The sequence below is a fragment of the Lampetra planeri genome, chromosome 42 (genome assembly GCF_965212315.1).
Source record: "Lampetra planeri chromosome 42, kcLamPlan1.2.h2, whole genome shotgun sequence".
Taxonomy (NCBI): domain Eukaryota; kingdom Metazoa; phylum Chordata; class Hyperoartia; order Petromyzontiformes; family Petromyzontidae; genus Lampetra; species Lampetra planeri.
In genome coordinates, this window is record NC_136148.1 from 4678901 (window position 1) to 4689686 (window position 10786).

Here is a 10786-nt window from a genome sequence, read left to right on the forward strand (position 1 = left end):
GACATCTACATTCCAAAATAAATTCTCAATTAAATGGATTTCTCAAGCACGCTTCCAATTGAATAACACGTTAACATTGTGTGCGCGCGCGCGTGCGTGTGCAAGGGAGGGGTGGCGCAATGGTTAGCGCAGTGCATTCGTGAACCACGGAGACTCGAGTTCGAATCCCGAACACGACACCTGAAACTTTTGCTGAGCATTCCCCCGGGTTTGTTCAACCGTTAAATGAGAATCTGGTGCGTTGTTGTAAATATCAGCATTGGAAAGACAAAGGCGGCCGGTGCTTAATGTTGGTCATCACCAACCCCTTCGTGCAAGCCTTAATAGGTGCTCGATAATAGTACTTGCCCCAAGGGTTTATATATTTTTTAAAAATATGGTTCTGCACTTCAATTGGCTAAGTTCTAGCTCTGAGATTTAAAAAAAATATATATCTTTGTTTCGATGTAAAACTTTCGTGACTGCAGGGATTCATCTTCTTGGTTCTTTCGGTAAAGTCACGTAGAATGGAAATAATAAAATAATAAAAATAAAACATAATAAAATAATTCTCACGACGTTTCGGCCACAACGCAAGCAGCCGTCCTCAGGTGAAGAACAGGTATGTCAGAAAGACAGGCATCCTCAGGTGAAGAACAGGTCTGTCAGAAAGACAGGACCTGTTCTTCACCTGAGGACGGCTGCTTGCGTTGTGGCCGAAACGTCGTGAGAATTATTTTATTATGTTTTATTTTTATTATTTTATTACTTCCCTCCTTTTACGATGTTTGGCAACATTTTCCTGTGCGAGAAAATCGGAGAAAATGAGTGCCTCTGCGTAGCTCGGATGCATTTGACGCGTCGGCTTTCGCGACCGACATCACCGACAAGAGGAGTTGTTCTGCACAATCCTGGCTGTCGCCTGATAAAGCAGGTTGTTAATTAAACCGGCGAAACGTCACCAGCCACTCAAATGGCGAATGTTGAGGGCTTACTCTCCAACACACATCCCGTCTGTGCTCAGCTAGTCACACGTTGGCACGTTTTGTTCACGTGACAAACCTTTACTGTCTTCTTGGTTATTTCGGTAAAGTCACGTAGAATGGAAATAATAAAATAATAAAAGGAAAAAAATTAATAAACATTTATTTTATCATTTCAATTCTACGTGACTTTACTAAAAGAACCAATAAGATGAATCTCTGCAGTCACGAAAGCTTTAAATCGAAACCTTTACTGATTCGCTGTGTCGGGTGGTGGCGGTTTTAACGACACACTGGATGAATGCATTAGTCGGGTGGTGGTGGCTATGCTGCACGTGGCTGCCTGTAATCCGGCTCTGTCGAGGCAAGCAGGCAGGGTTGGTGGATCACGTAACTGTCGCGAAAACTCCGATCCATTCCCACGTGCGTCGAGGGGGTGCCCGTGACCCCAAGCTCGCCAGGAACAGCACACGCAAACTGATTTCCATCTAGATGTGAAGCTTTCGTGACTGCAAGGATTCCTATTCTTAGGCTGTTTCGGTAAAGTCACGTAGGTAAAAGATTTAAATTAGTAAAGTAAAATAAAAATAAAATAAAAATCACGACGTTTCGGAGGCAACGCAAGCTTCCGTCTTCAGGTGGAACCGTCACAGCACGATAGCTGTATCACTTGATACAGCTATCGTTCAGGTGGAACCGTGCGGGGACGGTTCTACCTGAAGACGGAAGCTTGTGTTGCCTCCGAAACGTCGTGATTTTTATTTTATTTTTATTTTACTTTTATTAAATTTAATTTTTTACCTACGTGACTTTACCGAAAAAACCTAAGAATATGATTTCCATCTGTTCCACCTGTGTGGGATAGAGCGTTGCTCCCTCGCACCGCGTGGGTTTTCTCCGGATGCGCCGGTGTTTCTGCCCAATAACGAATTGTCTGAAATCACCTTATTATATGAAGGACCGCATAACTTGAGCAATTATTGGTGGTGCTGGCTCCTCATTCAGTGGCTGCTGCTGCTGCCTTCTCGCTCGTCTCTCTCTCTCTCTCCAAGTCGTCCTCTCTTTCTCTACGAGAGCGAGAAGTGGCGATGGTGGCGCCATCTTAGGAGTTGAAATCATTATTAAATTATTATAAGCCGGATAGATTTGTAAAAAAAATGTGATGAAAAATATTGGCTTAGGGTCTTTACAAAAGCGAACAGCAATTGTATTTTAAAACAAACCAAACAGCTTGAAGCTTGTGACATTTAAAAAAATATATTTCTTCAGACGGATGAACACTTTCGGATGAGTAAAAAAAACCAAAGGTTTAATGTATATGTTTAAAGATGATTAGGAGCGCCGGTGGGGTTTTGCAAGGGAGGTTTTGTATCAGTGTTGTGGGGGGGGGGGGGGAGAGAACTCCCCCCCCCCTACACCAAGATAATTCGACTAATTTTAAAGTCGTAACAAATTAATGACTAAAAAAATTATTAAAATAATTATGTGCAGTACATATTTTTTTAATTTTCAATACATATTTTGTGTGTGAATCACATTAGTTTCCTGTGTCCCAGGGGACACGAGGTGTAAAGTAAGGCTCATCTTTAGCTCTTGTAAACTGGAGCTCCTTAATTAAGCGTCCCTTAAATCGCCAGAAATACACCTCGTCCCAAATAGGTGCGGGGTGCGGAGACACGCCGAGGGCTTCATCACTGCTGTTGATATTACACTACCACCACCACCACTACCACCACCACCACTACTACCCACCCACCCGCCACTACCACCACCACCCACCGCTACCATCATCACCACCACTATCACCACTATCACCACCACCACCACTACCATCATCACCACCACTATCACCACTATCACCACTACCACCACCACCCACCACTACCACCACCACTACCACCCACCCAACCCGTCACTACCAACACCACCACTACCACCCACCCACCCGCCACTATCACCACCACCCACCACTACCACCACCACCCACCGCTACCACCACCACCACTACCACCCAACCACCCGCCACTACCACCACCCACCACTACCACCACCACCACACACCTCTACCACCACCCACCACTACCACCACCACTACTACTGCTCCTCCTACTGCTGCTACTGCTCCTACTGCTGCTGCTACTGCTCCTACTGCTACTGCTGCTGCTACTGCCCCTACTGCTGCAACTACTGCTACTGCTGCTGCTACTGCTGCTGCTGCTACTGCCCCTACTGCTGCTGCCATTCCTGCGCCTACTGCTACTGCTGCTACTACTGCCCCTACTGCTGCTGCCATTCCTGCGCCTACTGCTGCTGCTGCTGCTACTGCCCCTACTGCTGCTGCCATTCCTGCGCCTACTGCTGCTGCTGCTGCTACTGCCCCTACTGCTGCTGCCATTCCTGCGCCTACTGCTGCTGCTGCTACTACTGCCCCTACTGCTGCTGCCATTCCTGCTCCTACTGCTACTGCTGCTCCTACTGCTGTTCCAGCTGCCGGAGTGAGCGTGCGTCACACTTGCCGCGGCGTGGAGACAATTCCGAGCCCGTGCCGTGCGCTCGTGCGTCCATCGGGTGTGAGTAGATCGATCGTGCGCGCTATCGACAAAGGCGGGTCTGTAATCCCCTAATTGTGCCCCGCTCACGCGTGAGCTCGGAACAGCGGCGGTGCCCACGCACTTACCCAGAGAACAACAACTCTGATAATTGATAATTGTTTTTTTACCCTTCTATCTGGCAACAAAACTGACACCCTTTTTTTTTTCAAGGAGTCATGTTTGCATAGACCACAATACCTGCAGTCATAATGCAAACAAAAAACATAACTCTGATAATGTGCACTGTCCTTGAAGTTGATTGGTCCACACCCGAGACAGCTTTCCTTAGAGCCTAGTCTCACATGGGTTGGACCAGATGACGCCAAAAGGCGCATTATGTATATAGGCTCTAAGGAAAGCTGTCTCGGGTGTGGACCAATCAACTTCAAGGACAGTGCACATTATCAGAGTTATGTTTTTTGTTTGCATTATGACTGCAGGTATTGTGGTCTATGCAAACATGACTCCTTGTAAAAAGGTGTCAGTTTTGTTGCCAGATAGAAGGGTAAAAAACCAAATTATCATATTTTTTACTGGCAAATGAGGTTCCAATGGTGGAACAACAACTCTGTCAAGCAGGCTACGGTGAAGAGCGCATGGCCACTGGGATTCATTTCAGCAGGAAGGGTGAAGGGTGAAGTGGCGCCTTGGTGGACGAGTGGAGATTCTGCTTGGCGAGTGGGCTGCTGGAACAGCCAGATCATGTTTTGTTTAAATCTTTGGGTCGTGGTAATAGAAGCGTGTGCTGCGTTACGCACCCGGCGACCCGAGTTCGATTCCCGCTTATGGCCGACACCAATCACGATTATTTTAAACGGATCCTGGGCCTCCCCTAGGTCGACTCAGCCTTACATAGGTACCTGGTGCGGTGTGTAAAACATGTATGTGTGTATGTTGAAATTAGATTTGAAGCTTTCGTGACTGCAAGGATTCATATTCTTAGGTTTTTTCGGTAAAGTCACGTAGGTAAAAAAAATAAAATTAATAAAAGTAAAATTTAAATACAATAAAAATCACTACGTTTCGGAGGCAACACAGGCTTCCGTCTTCAGGTGGAACCGTCACTTGATACAGCAATCGTGCTGTGACGGTTCCACCTGAAGTCGGAAGCTTGTGTTGCCTCCGAAACGTCGTGATTTTTATTTTATTTTTTATTTTACTTTGATTAATTATAATTTTTTTACCTACGTGACTTTACCGAAAAATCCTAAGAATATGTTGAACTTCTTCCCAAGCCAACGCTGCTAATCGAGCACTGGGAAGACAAAGGCGGCCGGGCGTGGTCCGTCTTGGCTCTCACCGGTGCTCGCTAACAGCACGTGCCCCAACAGTCTGTGTGGCTACGAGGGGGATATTTGACTTTGTCTCTGTGTGAGTGTCACACGTCAAAGCGATGCTTCATCAGCGAATGCACACCCTGATTTTGGTGACGTCACAAAAAAAACCCAAGCAGACAAATCATGAAATAGGACGGTAGTAATGCACTTTTACGATGTGCAATATGTATGCACGTTCGCAAAACAGATTAAAATTTAAAACCACTTAAGAGTTAAAGTGACACGGAGACGCAGGATAAAAGTGAGATATGTAATGGCGAGAATGGCTAAAAAAATAAAACTCAAATATGCAATGTATTGCGTAACTTTTGGAAGCCTGCTTCAAGCTCAAATCCAAAATCGCGTTTCGACTCGGCCCATCATCCCCTCCTCGGTCTGTTAAAACCGAGTACCACTTTCTGGAAATTCCAATGGGCGAAATGGAACTGCTCCCTGCCATGGCAATGTGCCACTGCCACCAGAGATCGGCCCTCGAGCGCTCCTGCAAAGAAGGCGTATTGGGCCTACAGCAATCGTGCTGTGACGGTTCCACCTGAAGACGGAAGCTTGTGTTGCCTCCGAAACGTCGTGATTTTTATTTTATTTTATTTGTATTTTACTTTTATTAATTTAAATTTTTTACCTACGTGACTTTACCGAAAAAACCTAAGAATATGAATCCTTGCAGTCACGAAAGCTTCAAATCTACACCCTGTATATATATATTTTGTTTACCAGGTAAAGCCCCACTGAGCTATGTAGCTTGTTTTAGCAGAAGCGACCTGGCTGCCACAAATGAGAGCTCACGCGAAGTGGCCCGTGGCCCACGTGTTGGTCATTCACAGCCGCCAACAACAACTCTCAAGGCGTGCTCATAAAACGCGGGGGTGGCCGGGAGAGCAAAACAAATCCACGCGAGCACGGTCGGGACTGGGTGTGGAGAGAGAAAGAGAGAGAGAAAGAAAGAGAGCAACACGCCAACACTAAATACACAACAGGCGTCGTCAGGGTCGGCATCGAACTCACGACCTCCTTGCACAGCAGGCGAGAGAGAGAGAGACAACATCTCGCCTTGTGAGCCGCACACTACACGGTGGACGTGCGTAACGGCTCTATCTGCCAAATCTGGCCACCACCACCACCGCCGCCGCCGCCGCCGCCGTCTCTCCCACGGCGGTAAATCACAGACAAGGCCCTCTCCGCGTGCCCTTTATTAATCCTCGCCGCGTCGGGAAGCGCCACTCTTCCTGCTCCCGAGGGCGCTCACCCCTGGACCGGACCTCTGAGCTCCGAGGCGCGAACCCCTCTCCATCCTCCGCCACCCCTCGCGCTCGCTCTCCCCAGGCCGCCCCCCGCGCCCCCGTGATGGATGCTCCTCGGCGCGCGTCGCGTTAAGAACTCTTTAGAGAGGCGGATAAACGTGGGATCCGTGGGGTGTCGCGGGCGGTGCGGTGGGGGGGGGGTCAGCGGAGACGGTGGGGTCATTCCGTCTTCCCTGCCTTCCTCCCTCCCTGCCTCCCCTCCCTCCCTCCCTCCCCCCACCCCCTTCCTCCCCTCCCTCCCACCCTCCATTCCCCCATCCCTCCCCTCCTCTACCTCCCTCCCTCCCCTCCCTCCCTCCCTCCCCTCCCTCGCTGCCTCACTCACTCCGTGTGGCGTGAGGATGGATCGGGCGCTGCCCGTGTGTGTTGGGGGGGGAGGGCAGGTGGGGGGGGGGGGCTGGTGGAGAAGGGGGGGGGGTGTCTGCCCCCCCGCGGTTATTGATTATGGAATATGACGCGTCTGTGGCGGCTGCTTCATCACGGAGATGCGACGCTTCAGGGGTTGTGCCCCCCCCCACTCACCCCCCACAAACCCCCACCGCACCCCCCCCCCCCGCAGCTCTGCCTCCCGCGTCTCATTTTCATTTTTCTCTTGATTTATTTCGCTTAAAAATAAATAAATATGAGGTGGCCCCCGCTCGCTCACTCGTTCGCCCGTGGGGCTAATATCGGAGGCGCTGGGCCGCTATTGCTGAACCTCTGGGTTCAAGCCCCGGGTCAGGGGTCTCTCTCTCTCTCTCTGTCTCTCAAGAACTCCATAACGGTCGTGCCAGGATACACTGAGCCAGAATCGCTGCTATCTCTGGATTGCATTCCCTGGGTCTAAGTGTCTCTGCGTCTCTCGCAGGGGGATTCACAGTGGCCGAGTCAGAGACACTGAACCGGTACCGCTGAGACCTTGCGTTCAGGCCCGGAGTCTGAATCTTAAACTGTTTATTATTTCCCCACGTGAGCTCCATTGAGCTGCCTATACAGTAGCTCCTTTTCAGATGCGACCGGGCCACAAATGGTAGCTCAACAAAATGGCGGCTTATCACGTGGACATTTATCGCGGCCAAATACCTACAGCTGATGTTTCTAAATGTGGAGGGAACAACCGGGGAGAGAGAGACGTGTAAATTTCAATCATACAGGCGTCAGGGTCGGGATCAAACCCACGGCCTCTTGTATAACAGGCGAGGTAGTTAACATCTCGCCACCGTGGCGTCCCTCTCGAGAAAGCCCCTCTAGTGAACGGTATTTGGCCTACTCTTCCACGCTGACGAGTACGTCTTGCAAGGGGTAGGAGTACCCACGATTTACTTTGTTAAATAACCCTGTGAGCCGTGACTTTTGGGCAACCCCGTAAAGAGTGCCGCAGTATATTTATTGCACGGTATATCACACGACGTGAAAGGGTTGTCCGTTGTGCGTACACACATGCAGACCTGCTTAACTCCCCGTCTTGCAACGCTTACTCCGCTCTCAACTGCACCGGAAAATAAACATAACGAATAAAGAGCAATACATATGAATAAATAATATATTGCGATGTCAAAATAGTTGGACACGTTTAGGCTTTCGCGACCAATATCAAATTGTGGATTTAACTCTCCAACACACCGGTGGGCTGAAGTAGTAGTACTAGGCTGTGTCGGGTGGTGGAGGGATACGACACCCCAAAGCCGTCCCTAGGGGTACGGCGAATCAGGACGACCGCCCTGGGCCCTGCGCCTGATGGTGTGGGGGGGGGTTCAGGCAGTGTGAGTTGTCCAGGGCCCAGCACCCCTCTCGTCCCGGCCAATTGACGGATACCCGAGGAAGGAGAGGCCGTCTCTGGATCGCACGGTCGCCACGGTGGCGAGATCTTAATCGTGGAATCCGAGAGAACAAATCTCGACGCGCCATCTCGACAAAGCAAGACCCCACGAAGGTTCTCCGCGTCGACGTCGGCGAGTCCCCGGGCTTACGACACCGACGAGAATGGACGAAGAAGAACAGTTCACGTGCAGCTTGACCTTGTAACCTTTACTTATTTATTAAAGGGGTGCCACGGTGGTGAGATGTTAACTACCTCGCCTGGTACACAGGAGGTCGTGGGTTCGATCCTGACCCCGACCCTGACGCCTGCTGCTGTATATTTGGAGTTTGCGGTGTCTCTCTCTCATTATCATCACGGTGGCTAGGAGATGTTAACTCCCTCGCCCGGTATACAGGAGGTCGTGGGTTCGATCCCGACCCCGACCCTGACGCCTGCTGTATATTTGGAGTTTGCGGTGTCTCTCTCTCATCATCATCACGGTGGCTAGGAGATGTTAACTCCCTCACCTGGTTTACAGGAGGTCGTGGGTTCGATCCCGACCCTGACGCCTGCTGTAGATTTGGAGTTTGCAGAGTCTCTCTCTCAGCGGATTTTTCTCCGCGTCTTCCAATTTTATTTCCACCACATTGAGAAACAACATCACGCGTTTAGGAGCACGTGGCATCTATAAACGTCCACGCGATGATAAGCCCACTTCGTGTGAGCTATCATTTGTGATAGCCAGGTCGCATCAGTGGAGCCTTACCTGGTGAAATAAAAATTAAAGTCACAGAAATAAACTTCGCCTCTCACCCCACCACTGTGGGCAGCTGCCACTTCGTTTCCGACCTAACATTATACTGTATATATAAAAAAACGGCTCCGTTTATATCTATATGTATTCATGTACGTTCGGCAAAAAAAAACAGAGAAAAACAACCCCGCGGAAACAGACTTTAACATTTCTCTTCTCTGTGATATTGATAACACTGGTAAAAAAAAAAAAATTCTGGCCTGGACTTTTGCAGCTGTTTTAGACTAATTTCAGGGTGCTGATTCCAAATCTGTTCTCAGATTTGCTCTATCACATCTCATTTAATGCTATCTGCATACCCCATTTTCATTGATTTTATCCGAAATTAACTCTGTCACTTATGATTGCAAGTTGTTGCGAGTCAGTGACTGCTTTGGTGTTAATATACGGTGCTGTATTTTTAAGATAGTGTGTTTATAATATAATTTTATGTAGATATCCACATTTGTTTAATATGTTTCTTCCGCAGTTTTATTGAAAATGCAATATTTGATATCTAAAAAACCTGATGCGATAGACAAAACTGTTGCCAGATTTGGAATCAACACCCCAAAATTACCTTAAAACCGTTGAAATACCTTATGCCAGGAAAAGTGTGTTGACCATGTGATAATGAATGAAAAGCGACTTCAAGCCACCACTCCACCTTCTTTGCAGGCCAGCAGCTGCTGTGTGACTAAAACTCTCACCCGTGAACACCGCCTTCTTCTCCTCCTCCTCCTCCTCCCGCCTGGCAGGTTGCCGCTTTTAAAATACGAAATCAATAATCTAATTGGTGGACTCACAACCTCGGCCAAAGTCGCATCATTCAATAACTCCTCGCCGACAAATTACCGCTTCCTCTCGCCTACCTACCACAACAACAACAACAACCCACACATCTCACACCCACCACCCCCAACCGCTCCGCCACCGCCACCACCAAAGGTAAAGATCCCCCGTGTAGCCTGCGCTGTTGGCGAGTAGCGCCAATGAAGGCCGGCACGCCACACGAGGGAGTGGGGGGGGGGTGGACCATTGCCAAGCCCGTCCTCCTTTGTCTCCCCAGTGGCGATGGTTTAACACACCGCGCCAGGCACTCATTTGAGACTTTGAAGAAGGCGATTTGAGGATCTCAAGGGGACCTCGCTGGAGAGTGAACTCGGATCGCCGCGTCAAAGACCTCACGTCGACGCAGACGACCCGCGGCTGAGATCTCCACGCGAAGCCTCTGGGACCACGACTCACTGAACCACATCCTCTGCAGCAACTATGGCAGTAGCAGTTCTTCTTCTTTAGTGCTGCCTAACGGCGTGTGCGACTTCACGATGATATTGGTCCCGGTCTAGCACGGCGTGTAGAGTTTGTGCTGCTGTTGTTAATTGTAGCCATGTTTTGATGTTACTGAGCCATGTCGTTTTTGGCCGTCCTGGTCGTTTTTTCCCTTCGATTTTTCCTTCCAGGATTAGCTTTAATAGCTGGTATTTGTGGTCGTTTCGGGCAATGTGGCCTAGGTAGTAACACTTCCTGCTAATGACGGTCTTCAGCAGTTGCCTGTCAGTGCCCATATCTTGCAGAACTTGTGTATTGGTGGTTTTGGCTGTCCATGGGATTTTCAGCATTCTTCGATACAGCCACATCTCGAAAGCTTCGAGCCTTTTTGTTGCTGTTATTGTCAGTGTCCACGTCTCAACTCCGTACAGCAAAATTGACCAGATGTAGCATTTCAGTGTGCGCAGTTTCAGTGATGTACTCAAGTTGCGGTCTGCAAGGAGTGTTTTCCATTTAATAAATGCTTGCCTTGCTTGTTCAATTCTGCTCTTGATTTCGACTTCATGGTTCAACTGATCGTCAATGATTACACCAAGGTATTTAAATCGGTGTACTTGTTCCAATTTTTCGCTACCAAGCTTGATTGTTATTTCGCTTGTAGTTCGGCTGACCTTCATAACCTTTGTTTTCTTTTTATTAATTCGTAAGCCCCATATTTGACTCTCTGTGGCAACCTCGTCCAAGATTTGT